This window comes from Mustela erminea, chromosome 18 (assembly GCF_009829155.1).
Source record: "Mustela erminea isolate mMusErm1 chromosome 18, mMusErm1.Pri, whole genome shotgun sequence".
NCBI lineage: Eukaryota > Metazoa > Chordata > Mammalia > Carnivora > Mustelidae > Mustela > Mustela erminea.
This window is the reverse complement of record NC_045631.1, coordinates 20,587,641-20,596,477: the sequence shown is the minus strand read 5'-3', so window position 1 is coordinate 20,596,477 and position 8,837 is coordinate 20,587,641.

The following is an 8,837-nucleotide window of genomic DNA, read 5'->3' as shown; positions in this document are numbered from 1 at the left end:
ATTACTGGCCAATTGTTTTGTAGAATGTTATCTCAATGAAGGTTTACCGAATGTGTCTTTAGGGTCGGACTAGATGACGCATCTCCAGAGGGAATGTTACTTAAGGGCAGCTGTTCTTCTCCTGTGGCACCCTATCAGGTGGCGTGATTCTGATTTGTCCCGTTACTGGGGATGTTCACTTCCTCACTTGATTAAGGTGGTGTCAGCCAGTCTTCTCCGCTGTGAATTACACTTTCCTTCTTCCTAACTAACAAGTATTTTTTAACAATGTAAATATCCCATTTTTCCCTAAGCACTCAAGTGTACTTACTTATTTATATCCAAATGGATTAATTTCTTCTTATTTTATCCAATGGGTTATAATCTCTTGCTCTCATTATTTATTCTGATGCTGTTTTTCCCCAGATTTGGATTGTGAGAGCTCCTTCCAGCCAGTGTCTCTGGCCTTTTGACAAGTCCCCATCATTCTTCAGTGCCTCCTTGCCTTCTGGTTTAGTAAGATATTTTAGGTTCCTCTTGTACTTTCCCAGGCTCAGCCTTGAGATCTTCCATTTCTCTGTGGAGTTCTAATTCCATTTTGCTCAGAGTGCATCCAGGAACCAAGCTCTATACCCTAGCTGTGCTCACTGTCATTGGGGACACACACACACACACACACACACACCCGCCGCTATTAAACACCCTGAGTTACACCTTTTGAAAAAAAAATTTTTTTAAGATTTATTTATTTATTTGTCAGAGAGATAGAGTGCGCATGCACAGGCAGGCAGAGTGGCAGGCAGAGGCAGAGGGAGAAGCAGGCTCCCTGCTGAGCAAGGAGTCCGATGTGGGACTGGATCCCATGATGCTGGGATCATGAGCCGCAGGCAGCCACTTAACACACTGAGCCACCCAGGCGTCCCTACCTTTTGAAAATTTTCTCACGGACTCTAAAACAGAGTCCTCTCTGGAATTGCAGCTTCTCAGGCTATGTAAGCCTGGAGCCACTGGGAGTCATCTTCCTACTACTAAGACCCTGTTGGGGAGTGAAGTCAAGCAGAAGCAAGTGGACGTGAGAGAGAAAGGCACACAGGGTCCCATGACACCATTAGAGCCCGCCATGCCTAAATCCTTTGAATTTTCAAGGTTGAATTTATTGGTTACTTGAGCCAATATGTTTCTTTTTTGTCTAAGGGTAATGCGCATCAGGTCCCTCGCAGCCGAAGGAGTCCTGATCAATATACTAACTAGTCTATGAGTGGCTCTTCTGTGGCTTTATGTGATGGGATCTAGGCTTCAGCTTTCAATGTTTGTTTGCCTGCCCCGGAGGGAGAAAGGGGAGTTATTTCTGCCTGGTCCCTGGCCATCAATGCCTGAGGCTTGTGACTACACCACCACCTAGCTTCCTAGCATCACTTTCTCCTCCACATGGGGCCTCTCTCACTTGGCTTCTAGTGTCCCCGGGAAATGGCGCTGCGCTGCCGCACAGGCCACAAGAAGGAGGCAGTGCGGGGAAGGCGAACAGCTCCCTCGGGGGTCCGTGCCAAGCCTGGGCACTGGTTGCCCTTTCATGTCCCAGGCAACGACTAGGCTGCAGCGGTCAACCCAGCGTTCCTGGAGGCATGACGAGAGCCGGAGGCAACTGCAAGACTGGAGAAACCACGGAAACCCAGATGCTGACAATGACCACATCCAGGAGAAGACGTGACCGAGTCCCAGCCCCAGCCACACTGGTAGCCTCCTTCCCCCTCCTGGGCTTTTTTTTTTCCTCCTCCCCAGTTAGAGCGGTAGAACCTGCGGCCTCTCTGGCCCGGAGCTCTGTTCTCTACACCCTTTTCTAGGGCGACAGGTTGAGGGGCTGCCTGGCTACTTTAGCCCGTGACAAGCTAGGAGAAGCCAGCATCTGCAACCATACATGACCAAACCCAAGGGTTTCCTTCCCCTTCTGGAATGACACCAGGGGGCTCAGCACAATCGTCGAGGGGTGCTCAGCACTCTCCACCCAGTCCTGAAGGCTTCGTCGTCAACAGGAAATAAAGACAGGCCTGCAGCACCCTGCCTGCAGATAGAGACCTGATCCTCTGGGGATGCTCCTGGACACAAAACTCAGACAACACACACACACACACACACACACACACACGCTGCTTGCACCATGTGCATGCCACACCCACATGCTCACACACTCACACGCACATATACACTGTGCCCTCTTCTCCCCGTAGACAGACAATTTTCAAAGCAGTACAGTCCATGTCTGTATGCCAAGCAGGGTTGGGGATCTGGTCCCTAAAGATAACATCGGTGATACAAATTCCCATCTGTGCACATTCTAGGCAGCCTTTTATGGTCTATTCCAAAATAAGATTGGGTCTAACCCGTGGTCAGCCAAGGGCCATGGAAGTGTTTCTCCCAAACCAAGAGGGGCCTGTGCCCCAAAGGCTATTTTAAAACTATTCCTCCCCCAACACAGAGGACAAGAAAGCTTTGAAGTTAGTATTTTTTTTCTCATTAAGAAAATATTTCAGGGGCGCCTGGGTGGCTCAGTGGGTTAAGCCTCTGCCTTCAGCTCAGGTCATGGTCCCAGGGTGCTGGGATCAAGCCTCGCATCGGGCTCTCTGCTCAGCGGGGAGCCTGCTTCCCTTCCTCTCTCTCTGCCTGCCTCTCTGCCTACTTGTGATCTCTCTGTCCAATAAATAAATAAAATCTTTAAAAAATATATTTCAAAAGTTTCAGATAAATGTTTGAGACAAGGCTCGAGTGTAAAGTACCTGGGCTTCTCTTTCCCTTCCTTCTGCTCTCAGGATCTTTGCATGTAGGAAGTTGTCCCAAGCTCAGCCCTCTTGGGACAAACCCCAGGACACAAACTGGAGGGTTTCCTTCTCCTTCGGAAAGACACCCTTCTCCCTCCTCCACCGCACCCCCTCCCAGCAGTGTGGCTTTCTCCTTCATGTTAGTCATCACACGCCCTTCATCATCTCATTTGTGCAATCTTATTTGCAAAAGTCACGTAACGCAAACTTTCTGGGGTTCCTGGTGACCCCAAGTGGTCATATCCTACAGACAGGATGGCTTCTAGGGCAGGGAAAGGATGCAAATAAGAGGTGTCTTGAGGGCGCCTGGGTGGCTCAGTGGGTTGGGCCTCTGCCTTCGGCTCGGGTTGTGATCTCAGGGTCCTGGGATCGAGTCCCGCGTCGGGCTCTCTGCTCGGCAGGGAGCCTGCTTCCTCCTCTCTCTCTGCCTTCCTCTCTGCCTACTTGTGATCTCTCTCTGTCGAATAAATAAATAAAATCTTAAAAAAAAAAAAAAAAGAGGTGTCTTGAATTCTGTCCTGGCCTCTTCCCAGCCCTGGGGCTCTGGGGCATATGCTGAGCCTCTCTGAGAATCAGTTTCCTTGTTTTGAACTTTCTTCTGATTGGACTCTTGCGAGGGTTAACTGGAATAAATGTTTCATTCATCCCCAAAATATTTCCTACTTGAGTGAGTGACATTGAGTATCAAACATAGAATCACCAAACTTTCAGTTCTGGAGCCTGCATTGAAACAGGTGAGGACATACACACACACACACACACACACACACACACACACACACCGTACTCAGTAAAGGCGGAGTCCCTCCTCCCTCTCCAGACGGCAAAAGCTCTCTTTGTATTGATTTCACTGGAAAATTTCCCATTTCTCTCAAGTTTCCCGGGAACAAGCAGTCTCTGGTGCGGTTTTGCAAATTAATACATCCCTCTGCAGATGGCAGGCCCGAGATCAGAGCAGTACACGATGGGTACAAAGTCAGGCTGGTGGCAGGCTGGTGGGTGGGTGACAAGGATGACACCAAATTGGGTTGGAAGACTCTTCTGTCCTGCGTGGATAGTTCCAGGCCTTGCTGTGCTCCTGGTTCACTCTCTTATCTTCTCCCTCCTGGTGTGCCTAACTTTGCTCCAGCTTGCACCTGCTCAGAACAAAAAGAACGTAAGGTGGCAAGTCCAAGGGCACGTGTGGGCACGGCTGGATCCAGAGCTCCAACAAGGTCTTGAGGGCATTCTCTGCCTCATGTCTCTTTTCTGCTTCCCTCCCTCTGTTGGTTTGAGTCCTCGGCCGACCTTCATGGGACAAGAAATATGTCCCAGGGCAGCCCCAATTCTGTTTCCTACTTACTTAGCACCTCCATGGAAAAGACTCTCCTTCCCAATAGGTCCAGATCCCAAGTCCCGGGAACACCTCTGATTGCCCCTGCCTGATCCTGTGCCCCTGGCTGAGCCAGTAACTCTGAATGCGGGATGGGTCTGCCTCCCTTTGGGAGCTGGGTGAAGAAAGGGCAGGGCCAGCTCACTGTCCCCTCACAGAATGAGCTTCCGGCTGGAAAGAGGGTCAGGAGGAGGGCTGCAGTACAAACTAGCAGATGTTGTCCATGGAAGCCTAGGCTTCAAAACCCAATAGTTACTATGCCCACAGCTGCTGCCAGTGCCTCTGCCTCTTGGTCAGAGAAGCTTCAGGGACAAAAGAGCGTGGTTGCTGGGATCATGTGGATCTGGGCACAGAACTGTGTGACCTTTTTTTTTTACATTATTTATTATTATTATTATTATTATTTGAGTAGGCTGCATGCCCAACGTGGGGCTCGAACTCACAACCCCAAGATCAAGTCACTCGCTCCATGGACTGAGCCAGCCAGGCATCTCCAGAACTGTGTGATATTAACCAGATTCCTCAGACCATTAGAAGCTCAGTTTTCTCATCTGTAAAACGAGGATGACAGTTGCTACCTCCCAGGCTCTGAGGATGCAACAAGTCAGCCACCAAGTCCAGTAGGAGGAGATAACCAATCTACATCTGATCTTGCCTTTGGTTGCAGACCTTTAGCTTGGCTTCTGGGTCTCAACTTCCTGGACCCAGACCAAGTTGGTCCATAATTAGGGGACCATCTGCTCCTCCCACCTAGACTGAATTCAGAGAGGGGCTCAGGCCATTGAAATAGCTGAAGGTCTCACCAGGAGATGGTGCATGTGGTTTTGTGTTTGTTTGTTGTTTCCATCTTGATGAAAATGTGCAAGTTTTACGCTGTCACAGAACAAAGAGAACCTTGACATATGGGCCCCTATTTATGTGCCTGACTTAATTAATCATGTTTCATGTTCCATCATCTTTCTATTAGTAAGAATGTTACGTTTCTTGGGGACTTTCCTTCTTTCTTCCTTTCTCCCTCCCTTCCTTCTGTGCCAGGCTCTGGACTAGATGCTGGGGGGCTGGTGCTGAACAAGACAGATACACCCTTACCTCCACAGAGCTTACAGTCCAGCAGGGGACTTAGATATTAAGTGACAGAGTCATTTAAAAGCATCTGTAGTGGGTGCTAGAAGGAGAAAGTGGGTGCTAGGGCTTGGAGAAAGGACTTTGACCTTGCTTGGCGTATCCAAAAGGGTTTCCTGTAAGAGGTGCCATTTGTGCTGAGCTCCTCAGAATAGGTGGGGTTCTTCAGTGAAGGAACTGGTTGTGGAGTTGAAGGAGGTGGGAGCTCCTGCCGCGGAAACAGTGTCAGGAGACAGCCAGAAGGGAAGCAGTGTCGTGCCTTCTAGGATAAGACAGAGGGCCAGAGGGCCTGAAGGAAGCAGGGCACTCAGCAGAGAAGCTTAAGACCAGGGAGTGGACAGGGGCCAGAGCACGCAGAGCCTAAAAACCACCCTAAGGCTTTTGATCCTAATTCTAGACTACAGTGGTTCAAGGACTGCACTGTGCTGGGAGGTGGGGGCTCTTTCCAGGAAGTGGCACTTGGCGGTTTTGCTTGTCATTTCCAGCCTGGTAAAGAATTGTCCATTTCTTTGCAGTCAGCAAGCAGAGAGCGCGACAGTGCCGCACGCACTCTGCTTTTTCTGTCTCTCCTGGACTCCCCCTTGGGAGTCCCCGCAGTTCCCCCTCCAACCCAGCCCTCAAGGAGCTCAGACTTTAGGGGGAAGCCTAGGTCGGGAGACCACAAAACAGGTGCCCAAAGTGTCCTGTGGTATGTGCTGTGAGGTGTGTGAGGTTCTGAGGCCAGAGGAAGAGTCTGATTCCTCGTGGGGAAGCAGGAGGGCTCCCAGGAAGAGGTGTCCCCAGAGCTGAGTTCTGAAGGATCTGTAAGCATGAACCAAGCTGGGTCAGGAGAAGGGAATAGATGCAGGCTGAGGACTGGGCTGGGCCGAGAGGGTCTGGGACACTGAGGGAACTGCTAGGAGCTGTGGGAAACTCTAGGTAGCGAAAATAGCCCTGGAGCCTTGCCCCTTCCCATGCTAGAGGATGCTTGGCAAAACCTTCCTTTGATCGTGGCAGGCCTCTTTTCTGGTCCTTCTCCCCCACCCCACCCCAACCTGGCCCTTCAGTCCTGGGGCTTGCTGGCCACCACCCTTCCTGATTATAGTTAAGTCTATGCTGGAAATTTTAGCCCTTAGGCACACTTCAGCACTGGGGAAGGGAAGGGGAGTGGAGGGGAAGTGGAGTGGACCATATAACTCTTAATGTCTGACCAAGGACTGAGCCCACAGCTCCTGACTCCAGCCCTGGGATCTCAAAGGAGACAGATGAGTGGTGGGTTAGAGACTCATTCTTTAAGACAGCGCAGGCTACAGATACGCATAACAAAGGGTCTGGATGATAGCAACAATGGGGAGGAGAGAATGTGGATATTCTTAGTTTTCTTTTCAAAATCTGTGCTTTCTGACTTGTGTGTAATTGGCAGGTACTGGTTTTGTGATTAGAAAGAGTAAAAACAGAGGAGAAACTTCGTAGGAAAAAAAGCCGAAAAGCAAATCATATCCGCCGTAAAAATCCTCGCGTTTTAATAAAATATGCAGAGAAGAAAGAAAGGAAATATGTTAAAATATGTTAATAGTAGCGGGCTCTGAGGGCGGGGGGCCTTTCTGTCTTCTTTACATTTTTTTGTATGTGCACATCCAGATTTGAATGTGTTACATGAACCTATTCACCCACTAGCTTCCCTAATCGGTCTCCCCGCTTCCGTGGCATGGCACTGTGCTGGAGAAAACCCCCATTCTCTGTGCCTGGTGAATTCCTACTCATCCATCAGTAACTAAGGGTCACCCCCACTTCTCAGGGAGGACTTCTGGGGTGAGTGCTGTGGTGTGTCACCCAGAAGTCCTCTTCAGGGTGGGTGCCCTCATTCCCCCAGCTGCTGGGAGGGCTGGAGGCTGACTCTCATAGAGGGGTCTCTCCATGAGCTGTGTGGGGGCAGCCTTCGTCCACTGCCTAGTGCATTGGAGGAGAGGAGGGACACGTAAGGAAGACCGGACCCCTTGTCTTCATTCAGAGCGCCCCTGAAGTGCCGTCTCTACCCCCAGAGCTCCCCGGGATCCTCTGAGACTTTGTTGAGCCTGCAACATGGTTTTCTCCCTCTGCCCAGTCCTGCTGCCTTCACTCTCCCATGGGTGCCGATCCCGAGAGTGTCCTGTCCGAGAAGCTTCTCTAACCAGAGATACCTTCCTTGACCTCCCAGGCTAGGGCAGCTCCCTTCATCACATGCTCTTCTAGAGCGCATGTCTCCTTTGTAAGTTTTATATCCATTGTGCTATCAGGCTACTGTCTGTTTCCTCCGCTGACGGGAAGAGTCACGCGCATTCCTCCACATGGGCGCATGGTTAGAAACATTGGTTGAATGAATAACCTTATTAAGCATCTAATCGAAACACTTAGGAGGCCATCAACTTTACTCAGGGCTGCAGAATGTCTGTCCCATTGATTCATTCATTTGATAGATATTTACGAAGAGAAACTAGGTCTCTGTCTCTCAGCACCCAAATAATTCCAGATGGTTCAAAGATGTTTACATGTAAGAAAATAAAACCTATGAAGTTCTAGAAAAAAGGCAGGTTATAGAAAATAGCTTCAGAATATTGAGGGCCTCCAAAGCACGACACACAAAATCTGAGAAAAAAAGTTAACTGCACACCATCGCATAAAATTCTAAACCTGTATAAAGCAAAAATAAAGAAAAACAAAACAAAAAACTCAATACAGATTATTTGTAACACCTACATATGACAGGAGGCTGATTCTTTGAGTACACCAAGAAGGCTTACAAATCAAAAAGAAAAAAGCACCCACAGAAAAATGGGCAAAGAATAGGAAAAACTATGAGAAACCTTCTTTATATCCTAAGAAATGCACATTAACAGTAATACAATATAATCTTTCTATCAGAATTGAACAAGTTAAAATGATCAGTAATACCCAGTCTTGGCAAGAATGTGGAATTCCTGTTTATTAACAAAAATTGCTGTGAGGTCTTTGGAGAGCAGTTCGGTAGTATCTATTAAATTAACAGCATTCACCTCTTTTGACCTCACAATCCTACCTTCGGGAATTTAATTGTCCAAGGGCATGAGTTTGCACAGAATGTACAGATTAGAGCCATGCCACTTTGTAAATGTAAAAAAGATAGGACGGGAGGCTTCGTCAATGGGGAATGGTTACATTGTGATCAATCTATTCAATGAAGTCTGAACATCTGTTTTGAAGAAGGAAGCACCTACCTACTGACATGGGAAGAGTCCATGATGTATTAAAAAGAAAAAACAAGTTTTAGGGGTGCCTGAGTGACTCAGTCAGTTAGGTATCTGACTCTTGATTTTGGCACAGGTCATGATCTCATAATCTCAGGGTCATGAGGTGGAGCACTGCATCGGGCTCCCTGCTCAGCGGGGGGTCTGCTTGAGGATTCCCCCCACGCCTAAAATAAAAAAATAAATAAATCTTTTTTTTTTTAATAAGAAGAAAAAGCAAGGTTTTTTTTTAAGATTTTATTTATTTATTTGACAGAGAGAGATCACAAGTAGACAGAGAGGCAGGCAGAGAGAGAGAGAGGAGGAAGC